Genomic DNA, 17,746 nt, shown 5'->3' on the forward strand with positions numbered 1-17,746 from the left:
TGAAGACCAATAAAGAAAGAGAGAAGGTGTAAAAGTGTATTAGCAAACCTGTGTAAATTACCCCAAATGAGTCCTGGAATGAGGGAAGAAAAATCACCAGTGTGGACATTGTGTTTCTCCCAGCAAAGGACGCCAATGCTGATGATGGAGAGATGTCTCCAGCTGTCCAAAGCTGATGATTTTAAGACCCAGAGGACTCAGCGAGGGTAGGCACAGCCTTATGAGATGGGGTACAAAATAAGAAAGTTGTGTGTGCATTATATTTTAACTGTGCTGCTAGCAGTGTCATGATTTCTCTATATAAGCACCCTTACTACTGAAAGTTTGTGCAGATGGTGGTACTTGCCATGACAAAGTCTATCCTGTGTGACCATCAAGGAATCTGTACCCAAAGCTCACTCCTACTTTGACCTCCAAATTATGCATTTGTATTTCCGGCATCCTCATACAAAGCTTTCTGCCCTAGTTGGAGTAGCAGGCACATGTATGATGGAGCTCTGGAGCCCTCTGCAATACTTGACTATGGCTTGGAGAGAAGAAATGCCTGAGGAGACACCTTGCCACACTGTGAGCGTTAAAAGCCCTGGGTGCCAACTACCTCCCAGCCAACCTGTCCACACAGAGCAAGTGTTCAACTCATAACTCCTCCTTTGGAAGTTTTCCAAAACTCTCTTGCTTTTTTATTTCTCTGCCTCTAGCTGTATACCTACAGACAGCCATATCCTTTCACCTCTTCCCACTCCACTCAAAGCAGCCCTCAGGAGTTTGCTACTTGGGGATCAGAGGACCTGCCTTTTTTGCAGCCCAGCAGATAGAATCTGAGGACTGGGCACAGCATAGCTCTGCCTCTGTTACCCAGAGCCCAGCTGGACATTTAAGAATGCTTTTAAGAAACATACCCTATTTCTGAGGCTGTACCACAACCATAAGTAATAAAGCAACTCTCCTGCCTGATCACCTGCACCAGTGTAACACACAAGGGATTAACAAGTACTTTTGGGTTTGCTACTCGGGTAGAACAATATTCTACTTTGGTTTGTGTATGTGGAGAGAGTTTCAGCTGCTTACCCCAGTGTAAACTGTGGGACAGGTAAATATTTTACAAAGCTTTAGACAGGTCACGGTACTTACCCATGGGCAACTGGCAGGAAGTCAGGGGGAGAACACTGCAGGCTGACCTTCTCTCCATGCGCAGCTGGTGGGTGCTGGTGACACTGGCCCGGGGGCTGATGGCAGCCTGGGATGCAGGAGCAGAGGGGAGGGAAAGAGGTTGCCCCCATTTGACACTTACATCCAGCTTCTCAGCTGTACAGAGCTCATGGTGAGCAATTCTCATCTGCACTTCACTTGCATGACGGATTTTCCTTCCTGGTTTGGCAGATGAGAGGAAGGTCATTGCTCTGCTTGAGGGAAAGCACAAGGAGAGAGAGAGAGGAAATATTTCATTTTTACTCAGTAACTCCAAGGAAGCTGACCTGATCTAGGCAGATCTGCTTTAGAAAGGGGGTTGGACTATATGATCTCTGAAGGTTCTTTCCAATCCCTACCATTCTGTGATTCTGTGAAGCTGCTTTGGAGACAAAACCTCCCTCACCCTTCCCTGCACCCCAAAGGATTCCTGCAAAGCCGTACTCCTGGAGCTCCTCAAAGCGGCATGGCTGTCCTCCATCCAGAGTGCAACACTCCTGAGAATCACACCCGTGAGTCAGCACAGGTTTTGGTCTACTAGTAATTAAATTCAGGATCAGGAAGAGAGGTCACCTATGCAAAGGTATAAGCTGCTTGGCTTGCCCGCAAACCTCCAGCTAGAGCACAGGGCCAGTAAGCTGCTTACATAGCATTCCCTTAATAGCCACTAATCTTTAACCATTTGCCTTCCTGTTAATTACAGAGTCATACCCACCTCTGCTGCCTTCTGTAATTGCTTTGAAAGGAAAAGACAATCTGAATTGCTTTTTTTTGTATCAGCACTGTCATCTCTGGCATACTCCCCTCCAGCCACAACATTTCCCCTTCCCCTGCAATGCAGCATTAGCTGTGAATGATGTGTCTCCTGCCTGTCCAGAGTATTGTAGTCAGATGTAGCCCGATGGCATAGTAATCATATTGATTTTTCCCTGCTGCAGCAGATACAGTTACATCCATCTGCTAAGTACTTGAGGACAAAAACCACAAAAATAAAACCACAGCTGGCCACGCGGTTATGAGAGAATTTTTAATGTCCCTGAAAGTAGCCAGTGCTGCCTGCCCCATCAGTGGCAGTGACAGGGACAACGGGACATGGTGGGCTTCAGATGTACCAGGATGAGGATGCTGCATGTGCTTGGTTTAATGCATCATCCCCAGGACGCTTCATAGCCCCTTTGCTTTCCAAAACCTCTGTTGCTTCAGTATTAGTATTTCCACTGACAAGTTCTAGAGGAATCCAAACTGAAAAAATCTTGGGGGGAGAAAAAAGTCAGATAAGATTCAGCCCCAAAGGTACATCTATTTAATGGTAATTCATGAAAGAACGTCTTTATCCCTAAACCAGCTCAGTAACTGTGAGGAGGGGGTCCTTGCCCTGGTACATGACAATGTCGGTGTCATGGGAATGTCTGAGTGAAGAGATAAAAAGCCGATCTCTGGTCTGGCTCAGCAAAAAGTAGTCTAAAAAGTTAGTAAGAAACCCAAAGACGGTTAAAATTTGGTAAATTTAATCAGTAACCTCTAGGAAAATGAGGAGAAAAAGCAGATCTCAGGTGCCAACTCTATTGACTCTGTGAAAAATGTGGTCTGCTAAGGACTCCTACACTTCACCTGCTAAGGCAGGTTTGGGAGGATGGGGCAGTAGAGAACTGAACCTGTGAGAAGATGCTCAGGAGAAAACTCCCAAGACAAAGAAGTTTCAAGGGTGACTGGGAGTAATCAACAGAATTGGGACTGGTGGACCAGCAATTAGAGCTAAAAAACAATGAAAAAACAATGAAGGTACCAGTGAGTGCATCGACACCACAAGAAGTTGTATCAGTGGGAGAAAGCTCTAGGAGAGGAGCACATCCTCTCCTCTTCAAACTGGTGCTCTGGTTTTGCTCAGACCATGAGCAACTTCCTGTTCCCATAGACTTTTGACTTCAGAACAGGCTTGGGACATTATCAGATGGAAGGGATGACACCTCTTGACTATCAGAGAGATAGTGCCCTTTGCATCCTGCCACATCAAATCTCAAAACTACATCTGCTACAGCATCAACTCCACATGGCAGCATTTCCCTGTACCTGCAGCCTGGGTCCTGTCCCTAGCCAGGCCAGCTGACAGCTGAGCTGAAGGCTGAGCCCAGAACGCCCCAGCTGTGCACACCCCGTGCCAGTGGCTGAGCCCCTCCGCCGGAAGGACACCCCTGACAGGCTCAATGGACAGGGGTTCATGATGGGAGGTTTATGTTTCAATTAATGTTTCAATATTTTATTCAGATGTGTAAAATGAAGTCGATAGCCGAGTTTCTGAAAAAGAAAGGTCACCCGAGACTCCTTTGCCTTTCGAGGTAATAACCATGATCTCTCAAGTTGCCATTTAACTCGTCAGTTGATATTTTTTTTCAATTCCCTAAAAACCGATTATCGGAATAACAAAAGCATTTGCCAAGCAGAGCACAAAAATCTTCTTTTTTTGGGGGGGCGGGTTAAAACTGAGCAACAGAATTGGTGAACAAACTGCTTGTGTAATTTCCCTGAGGAACACTCATCGCTGTTTTTATCTAAGCTTCAGTTTTCCCAAGCTGTGTGTTTGGGCACGCTTGCTCCATGCCCATGCCAGACACAGGATATTGGGTGCAGCTCTGCCCTGGGCTCAGCCCCTGTCCCCAGCAATAGAACACATCAGAGTACTTCTTCTTATTAATTTTCCTGGTTTACGTAGTTAGCTGTCAAATAATAGCAGTTACTCCTTTCAAAAGGAACATGGCACGCATACAAAATGATTTCAAGAATACGTACCCTTAGGACATATTATTTTCTTAACTAAAATTCAAGTGCATACTTATTACCCAAATCTTTGTCTCAGAAATAGTTTTGCATTCACATGACGGAATTACAAACCACTAGACATTTTTTAGGACTTGTATGCAAAACTGCTTCTTAACGTAGCTTTTATAGCTGTCTTATTTATCTAATCTCCATGAGTCATAATTCCTTTAGGATCACTTTCCTCTTTCTACATTGCATCTTACTAAAACAAATTTAAAAAAAAGTGCAATGGAAAAAAACAAAAGAGGTGTCCTTCTGTAGCCTGGAGATTTTGATGAAATGCTGCATGTAATTCCTATTTATTGCACCATTTCTAATAGGAACAGACACACTCAGTGCCCATGAAGAGACTCCCCAGGCAAAAGACTCAGGCTGAACATCTCCCTTGGAAATGAGCAAACTGGAGAGATTTTTAAAAAATAAATAAATAAACACAGTTGTTCCCCTTGCAATTTCCAGAAAGTGTTGGCCAAAATTTGGAGGAAGTCATTAAAAGCCATGTAGATGGAACACTGAGGGACATGGTTTAGCGATGGGCTTGGCAGTATGAGGTTTATGGTTGAACTCAATGGTCTTAAGGGTCTTTTCCAACCAAAACAATTCTGCCATTCTTTGGAATCTCTTCTTGGCTATAACAAAAGAAGCAGGAAAAGTGAAGTGATATCTGATGTAGTTTTTGAAACATGACTGTCAGGGATGGTTTAGTGAATGCAGGAGGACCTCAGGTCCTGTGCTGGAGACAGAGCACAGAGCAACATCTGTTTGTTTTCACAATTTTTTGTCAAAGCTACTAAGACTGGTGCTTCTTTCTCAGGTCTCATAGTCCAGTGTCTGTAGATAAGCTGATGGGACCCCTGAGGGGCCTGTGGTTCGTGGCACACAGCTAGGAGGCTGTGCCAACCCTGTGCAGGGCTCTCCCCTGTTCCATTCCCCCAGAGTCTGGGCTCCTATCTGGTGCAATTTTATTCCTCAATTTAAAATTTAGACAAAAAGTGAAATGTTGTGGTCATGCAATATCCCTCTGAGGACTACATGTAAGGGTGGAAGAGCCCTTTCTCCACCTCATGGCTTTCCCCTCTGCCAACACTGAAGAAGCAAAGGGATGATTAGAGCCCAGAGCAGGAGCCTACCTCTCTCATGCAACTCCATTTTAACAAACATAATTACCTGGTTTTAAAATAGCCTTGCTTCTTTACTCATTCAATAATCATAGGGTTTGCCAGAAAAGGGTGTTTGTCTCTGCATAACAAGGAAGACAGAGACAAAGGAATACATCTCACCCAGGTGACTTGGGAGCTATGACTCTCTGGGCTTGTCTGGCATGTGCCAGATCTCCCCTGCGTAAGGCACCTGCTGTCATTCAAACCCAGCTCTTCCAGTGAGTTATTCAAAGTGCCAACACATTCTGGTGACGTGAAGGCAGCAGACAGGCTGCCAGGCAGTGAGTCCCAGGCCACAGAGCACTTTCGGGGTGCTGCTGGGCCAGGGCTCTTGATGCCTGGCCACAGTGGGGACAATGGAAGCTGCTGGCGTCATGGGATCATGCTGCCATCTCCCAGTCACAGGATGGTGGCTTAACTTGATTTAATTTGCATTTCTCTTGTATTGCCATGCAAATACAATTTTGTTTGCATTACCCAGGAATGTTCTGAGATACCGAGACTATCCTTAGCTGCAAAGCAAGCAGGAGTTCAAGTATAGGTCATTTTTTGGGACAGCAGGGCACATAATCTCCAGTGCTGTGCTTAGTATTGCGCCTCTCACTACAGGAGGGACATTGAGGAGCTGAAGCATGTCCAAAGAAGAGCAACAAAGTGTCTAGAGCACAAGTCTGATGAGGAGCAGCTGAGGGACCTGGTGGTATTCAGCCTGAAGAGAAGGCTGAGGGGAGACCTGAGGGGAGGTCTCTGCAATCCCTGACAGAAGGTTATCTCTCCTCCCAAGAAACAAGTGTTAGAAAAAGAGGAAATGGCCTCAGGTTGCACCAGAGGAGGTTTAGATTAGTTATTAGGAAAATTCTCTTCACTGAAAGGGCTGTCAGTGATTGGCACAGGCTGCCCAGGGCAGTGTTGGAGTCTCCATCTGTGGAGGAATTCCAAAGCCTGAGGCCGAGGGACATGGGTTAATGATGGCCATGGCAGTGTTGAAGGAATTGTTGGACTCCTTGAGCTTAAAGGTCATTTCCAACCTACATGATTTTATGATTTTATTCTATCCCCAGCATCCACCATGGGTATTTTACACTGGAGTGTGCCTCTGTCTGTCAATGCTGGGACCATTTGCATTAACGTTTATCTACACGCATTAGCTTCCAGCTGTGCAAATGAGCCACTGATGTTAAAGACAAAACACAAGGGAGAAGAAAGTCACTGCCGTTGACCTTAATACACATAAAAATATCACATCCCTCTTTCTTTTTTATCTGCAGAGTCTGAAGACCACGTAACGGTTCTTCCAATCTGAGTGATAAGATGAAAACTGAGGTAAAATGACAGTTCCCAGCACAGTCCCAAAGCTCAGCCTGTACCCTGGAATCCACAGTGTCCAGACAGCACAGGAGAGCTGGAAGTGGGGAAGTTGCACTGCTTACCAGGGCTTCACAGACCAAGGACAAAAATGTCCTTTTCCAGGGCAGCCTTTGCTGAAGGAAATTGCAGGTGAGAATCACTTTTATCTTTGCATCAGCAGGGGAAACTGCTGAGGCCTGTGCTCACAGCACATAAACCAAAGCCTTTCCCCATCCCGTGCAGGCATTCAGGCAGCAGGCACTGGTAAGTCACAGATCAATTGTGTGACAGGAGTAATGATGAAAATCAGGCACTGGCCTGGGAAGAACTGGGATTTTTTTAATCTGTGAGGAATTCTTGTTACAATAGAAATCTGACATTTAAACTGTCACTTTGATACAAAAATGTTGAACCTTCTACAATTTTGTTTGGTCAGAGCATCTAGAAAATTATATTAACAATGATCTTGCAAGTTATTCCAATCAAGATGAGAAAATGATAATTGACTTATAAATCTCTGGGAGGGAAGGTTACTGGAGCTTGATATTTTTACATCTGCCCGTCGTGTTACTCTTGCAGACTAATCTAGGGCAGGGATAATAAACTGTTTCTAAGATTTTGCTCTGCAAAAGCCTATTTTCTTTTTTTCAGTCACACAAGGCAACTGTTTCTTCATCTGGGCTCAAGTCGGCCCATGACTCTCTGCACTAGTGCTAGTGAAGGTTAGCCGCTGCCAAAGGAACGGTGTCAACGAGTGCTAATTAACCTGTATCTATTTTTGTTGTGTGGTCAACAATAGCAATAAAGAACATTAGCCTTAGCTCTGAAGCTCTTATTTAAATGCCCAGTGGGATGAAAGATGGATAAAAAAGAAAGGATAAATGGGCCTGAAGAGTAGAAGCGCATCAAAAGCAGCTGAAAGGGGGACATTTCTGCAGGCTGTGTGGCCAAGGAGTACCAAGGAGCTGCTGTGCAGCTCTCACTTATCTTCTTCCTTTGTTCGTTGCACTCTCTGTCTGAAGAGGGATCAATAAGTAGGGAATTTGAGTGAAAAAGCAAACAAGTATATTTTCAGTACACAGAAATGCAGGAGTGACTGTACTTGAGAAAAGAGCAGGGCAGAAAATAGTAGACCCATTTATTCTACTGCATCACATAGGGAGGATTATGATTCTTATCAGATTAATCCATTCATTTTTAATAAGCAGTCTTATGTAGCTGAACTCCACAAAATCAGGTTAAATATCTTCTTAGTCCTTCAATATCAGGAGGCTCTTGAAGTGGGTTATTGAACATCCAGCTACACTGCAGTGCTGCGGGTGGGAGCGTGCAGGGGAATCTGCTCTGGTGAGAGCAACTGGAGCACCTCAGCCCAGTGCTCCACCACTGCCAAAAGCACGGACATTCTCCTGCCCTTACACCCTCAGAGCTCTGCCCTGCTCTTAATTTTGGAAGAGGCTGAACCAGTTCAGCTCTCACTTATCAGTGAATGAGAGTGACAGAGGAGGGTAAGGCCTGGAGCATCTGTCTGGCAGCAGTACTGAGGGATCTGCAGCTGTAGGCCCAGCTGCACCACAGGAACATACCTTCAGTGGGCTGTGGATACAGCTCCTAGCACTAGGGATGTGAGGGCAGCCCATGAAACTCACCAAAAGCTGTCGCTTGGGAAGGTCATTGCTTCCACGTTGCATATGACCATATCTCAAAATATGCAGGAGGAATCCTACACCTGCTTTGACAGATTCCTCTACAGTAAATATATTTTGCTGACTGTGCCATTGTTTGTTTAACCTCCTAAGAACCCAGCAGATTAGTTGCTGTAGAATAGCATATCACTCTGACATCAAAGGATTAAACAAAATGCCACTGACCCAATAAGCAAGGACAATGCAAGGATTAGCAGCAGTTCCACATTATAATGCTATTTATCAACCCCTGACAAATTACTGATAATTCATATTGATTCTCTGGACTAGGTGCAGTGAGTTGAAAAGTAAAATCCAGAGATTCACTGAACTGAAATCATAAACATGACTGAACAGTAAGCTGAGCTGAAGGGAGTATTTACCTTGGTGCATTTGTGTTCAGCATTGCACAAGCTCACGGTAGGCTTGCATTAGACATTCTGGATTTTTAACTCAACATCTCATCAATGTCCTCTCAAGATCATGAGAACTCACTACTCAAATTATTCCAGTTAAGCTTTTCCACACATGGAGAGGGAGATGAGTCTTACATCATTAACACTGACAACTTTCAGGCACAAGAGCACCAGTGTGAATGATGGAAACACTTGACAAGAAATGCCATAACAAAAAAAAAAAAAAAAACATGTAGTTGTGGGGAGGTTTGTTGGTATTTTTTTCCCTAAGAGTTTGTGACAATGTTTTACAGAAAATATGTGCTGTGCATGGTTTCCAATAAACTCCCTTGTTGTAGAGTGGTGAGTGAAAGTGGTTGCGCTCTGTCAGTACGTTCTGGCATGTTACTGCCACAAGTTGAGCAGGATCTGGGAGTGAGGAAAGTCAAGGATCTTCTGCTTAACCACAGAGTCATTCAGTAAGAGGAGAAACAATAAAAATAAAGACAAAAATACTCTTACTGGAAGAGTTAATTAAAAGAGTATGCCCTCATGAACATACTGTTTGGGAGTGTAAAAGCTTGGCTCTTTTACCTTGGATAATCTAGTAGGGCTTGAGGGGTCTCCACTCCTGTTAAAGAAAATAATGGCAAACCAGAGATATAGTGCTGCTAATAGCAGTAAATATGGAATAACGTAGGAAAAAATGCCAGAACCATGGTACCTTTCATGTGGCAAAGGACTTCAGAGGTGTGCATCTAAACATTTTACAGTGCCACAGCTGGATACAGCACTCCAGATGCGCTTCAAAAGCACAAAGTACACAGGGACCTCTTTTAATCAAAAGATATAGTGCAGTCATGATCACACAGCTCCTGGGCAGTAGTCAGAGGATGCAACAACTCCTGCTCTTTACTGCAGTCCATGAGAAAATAATAAAACCACAGGGATCCAGGAACGTACAGTTATTTAATAAAACTTCCATTTGAGCATGGCATTTGAGCAGTTCAACATTTTATGCTGTAACTCTTCCCATACTTTCTCTTTTCCTGCACACAGGTTTTCCTCCAATAACTTTTTCTGAATCTTTCTTACAGGTTCCATTTCAGTCTGGCCAGCATCAGGACCTCAGCTCTGTTAAACTCTGTCCCATCATTGAAAGCTGTCATCCTGCCAGTAGATAGCAGCAGTGAGTGACCAATCACCTGACTATCCTCCACAGTACACCACAAAAACTGGCATGAGTGCTTTCTTAAGTAGATGCACTAACAGAGCAGCAAGTGCAGAAGAGGGAAGTATAGATAGACCACACCACCAAATCTTCATCCATTGGTGATGCACGTGATGATTACTGTGTAGAAAACACTGCAGAGCGTCTTGCTGTATCTGCCAGGTGGTTTCTCTCTCCAGTGTGAGAAACCTGAGAAAACAGCAATCCTGTTAGCTAAAATCTAAATGGAAGAACAACATTTCAGAAGGAGACTATTCCAAGGCTAAAGAAGACACCCCCAGGGGATGAGGACAACCAAGGGCACAGGGGTGATGAGTGCTCAGCACTTAGGACCCTGTGTGAAAGTATTTTTGACCTTCTGGCAGGTGATCTCTGACAGCAAGGACTTTCCAGCAAATATTAAATTAAGGAAATGTGGGGAATTGTCTGGTACCAGTCACATCTGTGTAAACTCCAGAGGTCCTTCAGTTGAATCGGCTGTTAAAACTGAAGTGGTTTATGCAGGACCATGGAGAAGTGCTGGAGAGTCTTGAAGAAAGTCTATGATCTTTTCCTTCCCCTGGTAAGATTGGCTCTGCCTCTGCCATTGCAAGCCTGAGCTGGAATTTACATATAAAAAACCTTTCTCTCAGAAGAATACATTATTAAAATATGGGTGGTGACCAAAGGCCTTCAAAAGGAAATTTTTCCAGTTAAAAAATTGGTCGTGTCTGAGACTAGAATTATGTGAAGGACTAATCACTGCAAAATGTACACTTGTCAATGATTTATCTACACAGGCTTCAAATTTTTGAGGCTACAGTTTTTCATCAGTGCTATTTGCATTACATAACATCTTTTATTTTCAGCATGAATTTTGTTTTGAGGAATTTTTTGTTAAATACATCAATGGCACCTCTGCCCTGCCAAATAACTCCAGATTAATTGCATTTGTTATATGTCCTCCTTCTCCTTCTTAATTTTAATTTTCCTTGTGTTTCAAGAAGGCAGTGAATTTTGAAATTAGTGCTATTTTCAAATCATTACACTTTAAGAACTCGTGGGCATATTTCAAATAATAGACTTTAAAATATCCAGCTTTGGGTTTTCCTGACTAGCACAGGATGACTGGAAATGTTTCTGTGCTGCTGTTTCTGAGCTGACAGGCAACCTTATTCTTACTGTGACACTGTTAGGGAACTCTCCAGAAAAAAAAAGGACAGCTAAGACAAAACAAATCTTCCTCCTCCGTCCATTTTATCAAGTTACCCTGTGTGACAGCATGCAATTTAACAGTCCATCATGGTATATAAACACACAACCGAGCCACGAAGGTCAGCTGCATGCTGGTGCTCTGCAGGTATAGGGAGGAGACATCTGATCCTTAAGGACTCTCTAACCTACCAGGTAAAAGCAGAAAAAGACTCAGACAGCTGAATTTGAATTTCTATATAGCAAGAAAAATACCCAAAAAACCAGAAATAGTTACCATTCAGTAATACAGGGAAAAAGGGGTCCAGAAACAGAATCCACTCCTCTGCCTGGCCATTAGCCTGCTTTCTGAAGGAAAGGAGATTTATCTTCCTCTCTTTGCTCCCCACAACCTGTCTCCCCAGCCACTCTCCTGCATCTCTGGGAAAAGCTGGCTGGGGAGAAAGACTCAGACAGTATCCCAGGAGGTGGGAGCCTACCCAGGTTGGAAGCGAGGTGCCTGGGAACATCTGGGCGGGCTCCTGGGGGCTAAGAGGCAATGGGCGGCTGAGGAACTCACAGCAAAACAGATATGTTTAATTTAAACCAGCATGTGAACATGGGTGGGTTACCCAACAGTGTGGAAATATGCATTCAGGTGATGAATTTCAGGCAAGGGTTATCTTCCAGGGCACAGGGCAGGAAAGCCCTGCTCCTCTGTGCAGAAGTTGCATACAAGCATGGGATTCATCTGAGAGTCCTGCTGACAGATTCTTAATGAGATTTCTTATAACGATCCAGGCTTTATCATTCATTATTAAAAAAGCTTCCCACAGTGTCAGACAACTGCAGTGTCTGGGAATAGGCAAACTGCATGGGCTCTTTCCTGACCGGGAGGATGAACTCTTTGTTCATGTGGGAGCAGGGTTTTCCATTTCTTCCAAGACTGTGCTGTAAATTTTAAGAACTCATATGAACTTTGTACTGAATAACTCAGTAACATAACTCTTGTGAAACGCTGCTGTTCCTCTTCCTGTCACAGAGACCAAATTACATTTGCTGTTACTCTTGGATTAGAAAATCTCTCCTTTGCCTATGACATGTCTTTTGCTCCCTGCCCTGGGTGGCAATCCTCCTGGGACAGACTGGACAAGTCCTGTGCCCCAAAGGGCCAAAGGGCCAAGCTACAATTGGATAAATACTGCTGACAGTTAGCAGCCCAGTCCCCAACCATCTATTGCCCTTATACTCCATGACACCTGTTGTTAAACTCTGCTTTTGTCTGTGGACTCTGTAATTAAACCATAATGAGAGATTTTAGAGGGGGAAAAATAGAAAAAGGGCATGGAAATAAACAGCAAAAGCAGTCAAAGCATCTTGAAGTCCAATTGCTTTCCAAAGACAGGTTTCAGTACTGTTCCCTGTCACTCATCAGAGTGCCAGGAGCTGGGAAGGGAGCACCAATACTGCTGCCCTCTATCCATCCATCCATCCACGCATATGAGCTGGAGGCTTGTGCTGAGGTGCACACAGTAGCTCAGTGCCTAACACGTTAATTGCTTGGTTCTGACCTCTCTTTGCTTAGCAGGATGCCATGACAGTGATCCCAGCGGGCACCTGGCACATACTGGCTTTCCTAGATCTCCAGGTCTCCCAGAGCTCCCGTGGATGGGAGCACAGGAAACAAGATGTAGTTCCATGGTATTTCACTTTTCCAGGACTTCCATTGGGTCTGACAGATGCTCAATTGTCACTTCAGCATTATGCCAAACCAAACACTGAGAGCATTCCTGCAATGAGCCTTTGCTGATTTCTGTCAGCCCCTGTTCTACTCACTTGTCATGATCTTCCTGGTATGAGGGATTTTTTGAATCCAGAGATGAGATTTACAGAACTATTTTTAAAATGAAAGACTCCATCAATCTTTTTCTCTGGATAACCTCTGGCACATAATTTTTTTTCTTTTTTTTTTTTCCATTCTAAACTTTTTAATGTGCTGTAACTTCCCTAATGATAGTTAGGAGCAGCGACTCCATCTCTGTCATAATGCCTGTAACATCTCTGATTCAAGCTGCTGTCTGATGACACTCTGAATCCATCCATGGTGTGGCTGCAGCACAGGAGGAGTTAAGTATCACTCATCGTTTTCAAGCAGAAAATGACACCCATCCTCTAAGAACTGAGCATCATCCCCGTGTCACTGGCATTGGGACAGGGCCACACTTCCACCCTCGCCTGAAAAGGGCTGTCCCCCAGACCCAGAATCACACACAGAATTACAGAATCTTAAGGGCTGGAAGGGAATCTTGAAAGATCATCTAGTCCAAGCGCCCTTCCAGAGTAGAAAATGAGCTGCTACAAGACGTTGCTGGTTAAGGTCAGTGTGGGCAGGTCATAATGTGGGGAAGTGTGGCACTCACCAAGAGCACATTGCCTGTACCCCAGCAGCACCCATAACTTCCCCTCCTTGACACCCTGAACCCTTTCATGTATTCTGAGAGTCCCCTTTTACCATGTCCCCTGTGCCCATGATACTCACATAAACTTTCCCTCAGGTTCTAGCCTGGAGAAAAACTGATGCAATGTTCCAGGAATATATTTCTTCAGAGAGTTGTTGTTATCTATTCTCTGATTTTGGCCATGTTCAGACACCCAGGCTTAGCTGGCTAGTGACTGTGGGTAATATGCTTTGGTACACACACTCCACAAAATTATCAAGGAGGATATAAATGCTTTGGGTTTTTTCCCTTTTCAAAATATAGTACTGTCTGCAGCAGCTGTACTCCATTTTCAGATCAGGAGAAGGAAATTCATTATTAATCTCACTGCTGGAAAGATCTGCATTTCTGTCCCTTCTTCTTTGTCCCTCATCTCATTCTATGATTCTATGATTTATTCTTGGTTTCTTTTTCTGTATTTTTTCAGTGCATCCCCAAATGACTCCATGTCTACGCAGCACTCCATATGCAGTCACATGTAGTAAAACGTTGAACACCTTTCTTTTATTTATGCTAAGCTCTCTTCTAACATGTGTAGCGATTACATGCACTCAGAGGCACTCACACTGCATCTTACCTCATGCTGAATATTTCAAGAGGCCACGGCTGTCTAACAGGGCACAGCCATGTGCAGGTTGAATGTTAGTTAGAGAAACTGCTCTTCTTGCACACTTCCCTGGTCTTTCTGAACACAGAAAGAGGACTTGGCTTGCTCTGGGTTTGTGCCCAGGAGGACAGGCAGTACCCAGTGCTGGGGGTGGTGGCCAGAAGGGCCCAGTATGAGTGGCTGCAGTCCTCCACCTGAGACATCAGTGCATGGCAGAGATAGTGGCCCAGACAGTCAGAGACTGAGGGACAGTGTTGAAGTACCAGCACCTGATGGACTTCAAGACTGGGGCTCTCTTTTTGTAACCACCTATTTAGACTGAATAACCAAGTGCTTTAACAGACCTGCAAAAAGGAAATCTCTCAGATGCTGCATTAGAATTGGATTTCTTATCAAGAAGCTCACACTACCTCAAAGGAGGGCTCTGAAAATTCTGTGATAAGGGAAAAGTTTTCTCCAATCCAAAAGCAAAACAAGGTGTTACAATATTGAAAAAAAATATTAATGATGAAATGTAAACTCTTCCACTCTGTAATGCGTTGTCAGGGTGATTCTCAAAGCTTATCTATTAGTACAACATAATTTCTTTAAAGAAGTAGATACTGTGATGAACCCACTTGCAGTTTCTGGAGCGAGGAGGTAGAATTTTGCACCTTCATTATGCACACATTACATGGATGTGTGAGGATAAAGGGCAGAGATTGTAAAACTGAACAGATATATGGGAAAGCTGACCTTTGCTACACTTCCACCATATGCAATAATGTTAACTGCCAGAAAAAAAAAAAAAAAAAGAGCAGAACAGCAGCTGAATTACAGATATACAGAAACAAAATGCAAGAGCTGCACTGCCAGGCTGCAAGATCTCTCTCTCATCCATCTTCTAGGTTAATGACTCATAAGAGACCCACGAAGGTCAAGGATTCTCTTAAGTGTCTCTTCTCTGCTTGAATCTCAAAGGAAGCAGAGGCAAAGGTAATTCAGATGATTATGTTCATGGTAGGCTAACCTGATGTGTTGAGAATTTAGTCCTAAGGGATCTGCAGCTGTGTCTGGGGCTAAGAAATGCCCCAAACAGCTCAGAGAGGTGAGGAGGCCAAGTCGACCAGATGCCTTCTTGGAGTAGGGCTGAGCCCCCCTGCTATGCTGCAGTGGCTGGGTGTAGCAGCAGTGCTAGGGGGAAATGGAGTGGGAGGAAATTAAGCCACTTTGCATCTGCCTCTGCAGACTGGGTACACATGAACCATGCTCTGTGTTCAAGCAGGATGGGAGGTCTAATTCATCTTGTCTACCCACAGCTCCAAGGAGAATCACACGTCAGGGGAGTGCAGGAAAATTTGTCATCCTTTTGCTCAGCCACATCCCCCTGTGACGAGAGTAGAAAGGATGCTGGGACAAAACCCATAAACGTGGCTCCTTGCTGATAGAGGATCCTGCCTTGCTGGCAGAGACACTGCAAGTCACCTGCATGCACAGCACTTTGGTCTCCTCATGGAAAACAGCTCTATAAAGAGAGAGACACATCCTGCTTTACACTTGGGGAAGCACATGGGAAAGGATATAACCTGCCCAAGATGACTCTGAGCCCCATTTGCCTGAAAGTCCAACTTGCTACCCTGAAAACACATATGGAAAGAAATGCTGATTCTCAAAATGAAAGTGAAAAAAAACACGTGATCTTTTAGAAAAAACCTTTTCTATGGCAGTGACATGGGATTTGAGCAAAAAGAGTGTGCTGATGAGTTACAGGTGTTTGAAATTGTCATGATTTAAGACTCTATAAAAAGATGTTGTATCATGGTCAAGTATTTTGGATTTCCACTTCTGTGATTTCTTAGTTCAAACAGTATTCATCTTTCAACAAGATGAACCTTTGACTTTATTAAAGCAATTGTTTAAGAGTGAATATTTTTTCCTGTTTTCCTAAGCAGGTAGAAATGAAAACAATCAGAAATAACTGCCTAGTAATCTTTTTTCCTGCATAATTATTTTTCTCGTTCTCCAGAACCTGAAATTGGCTGTGGAAGAGATTTGGAGACTTTGAAGCTTCGCTTTTGGGATTGGATTGAGTTTACAAGGGACTGAATAGGCCAATTCCAAAGTGTATCAACAAAAGAAGTCCTGCACCAGAAATAAAGGGTAATTCTTTCTGTGTTTCATGCAAGAGGACAGAATCACCCAAGTGTTTATATTTAATAGCACCAAAAGGTCAAGATCTTGTTTACTTGCAAATTACTACAGACAGTACTTCCAGAATCCACTTCATCATTTTGTTTCATGGTAAGTGTTTTAGTAGCCTAGGAGGAAACAAACAAACAAACAAGCAAACAAACAAAAAATAATATGGGGTAGCAATTAAACAAAGAAACAATAAAAAATTGCAGAAATAAGGAATCTACACCATAACCTAAAGATGATGACAACTACAATCAACAATCAAAGGGCTGGAGAACCTGTCTTAGAAAGAAAGACTGAAGGAGAGGAGAAGGCTCAGGGACAACCTCATCTCAGCATTCCAAAACATAAAGACTGGTTCTAAAGAGGTCAGAAGCTTCACAAGGAGCCACGTAGAGAAAACAATGGGCACAAGTTACACTGGGAGAGGTTTTATCTCGATATAAGTAAGAAGTCGCTGAAGGTTTTCAACATGTGACTGGACAGGGTGTTAGAAAATCACATCTGGGCTCCCATTCCCGGAGAATGTTGGACCAGGTGACTTTTCAAGGTCCCTTCAACCCTCATGTCTCTATGATTCTATGATTCAACCACAAAGGTTAATTTTTCTGCTGTGTTATCTAAAAAAGTAAATTACTAGGACAGAGGAACAACATAGTAAATGTCTGTCCAAAGTACTGTGCCTCAAATAGGGAAATATCTTATTTGGAAGCAAGAAAATTAACAATTTTGATGATGAAATCATAGCAGAAGAGGTGCTGTCCTGTTCTTTCCCTTCTAAGTCTGTAAAGGCCAGATCCAGCATAGCCAGAAAGAATATTTCTATGTTCAGGAGAGCTGAAGGCAGTAGCTCAGGCTTGATGGACACCACCTCTCAATATCTCTCTCTCTCAGGCAGGCTACTGGGAACTAAGAAAAGACATCTTCTGACCACAGTGGACACAAAAGGAGTTATTGTGTTGAAGGTTTTTCAATGAATTAATGGCAAAAACTTTTTTTTCATATCTATATATTCAATAGTCATAAAAATTTTAAGGTTTCTGATGAAATTACACCTCCGAGGACACAGGTTCTGTGCCAAACATTTCCACTCACATCAATGTTACCTTCTTTGGAAATTTGGAGAAGAAAAGCTAACACAATATTAAACAAATGTCTCAGCATTGTAAGTACAGATAACACCTCAGATCTTGCCTGTGAGATGCTGTGGTGTTCAACACAAGGCTTTTATAAGGCCCAAGGTCTGCTGATGGGTCATGGAGTGGGAGTGTTTACAGTGGTTGCCTCGAGAATTTTCCTTGACCAAACATTAATAATTACTTGGTGACCTGGTATCCAAATGGTTGCTTACCTGTTTGTTTTCCTGATTAGGAAATGCAACAGCATATAAAGGATGGCATTATTTACTGTTGTGTAAACTTCAAAAGTGCTTGCAATCTGACTGGCTGAAGGTCACTGCCCAAGATATCTGTC

This window comes from Colius striatus, chromosome 6, assembly GCF_028858725.1.
Source record: "Colius striatus isolate bColStr4 chromosome 6, bColStr4.1.hap1, whole genome shotgun sequence".
Classification (NCBI taxonomy): Eukaryota; Metazoa; Chordata; class Aves; order Coliiformes; family Coliidae; genus Colius; species Colius striatus.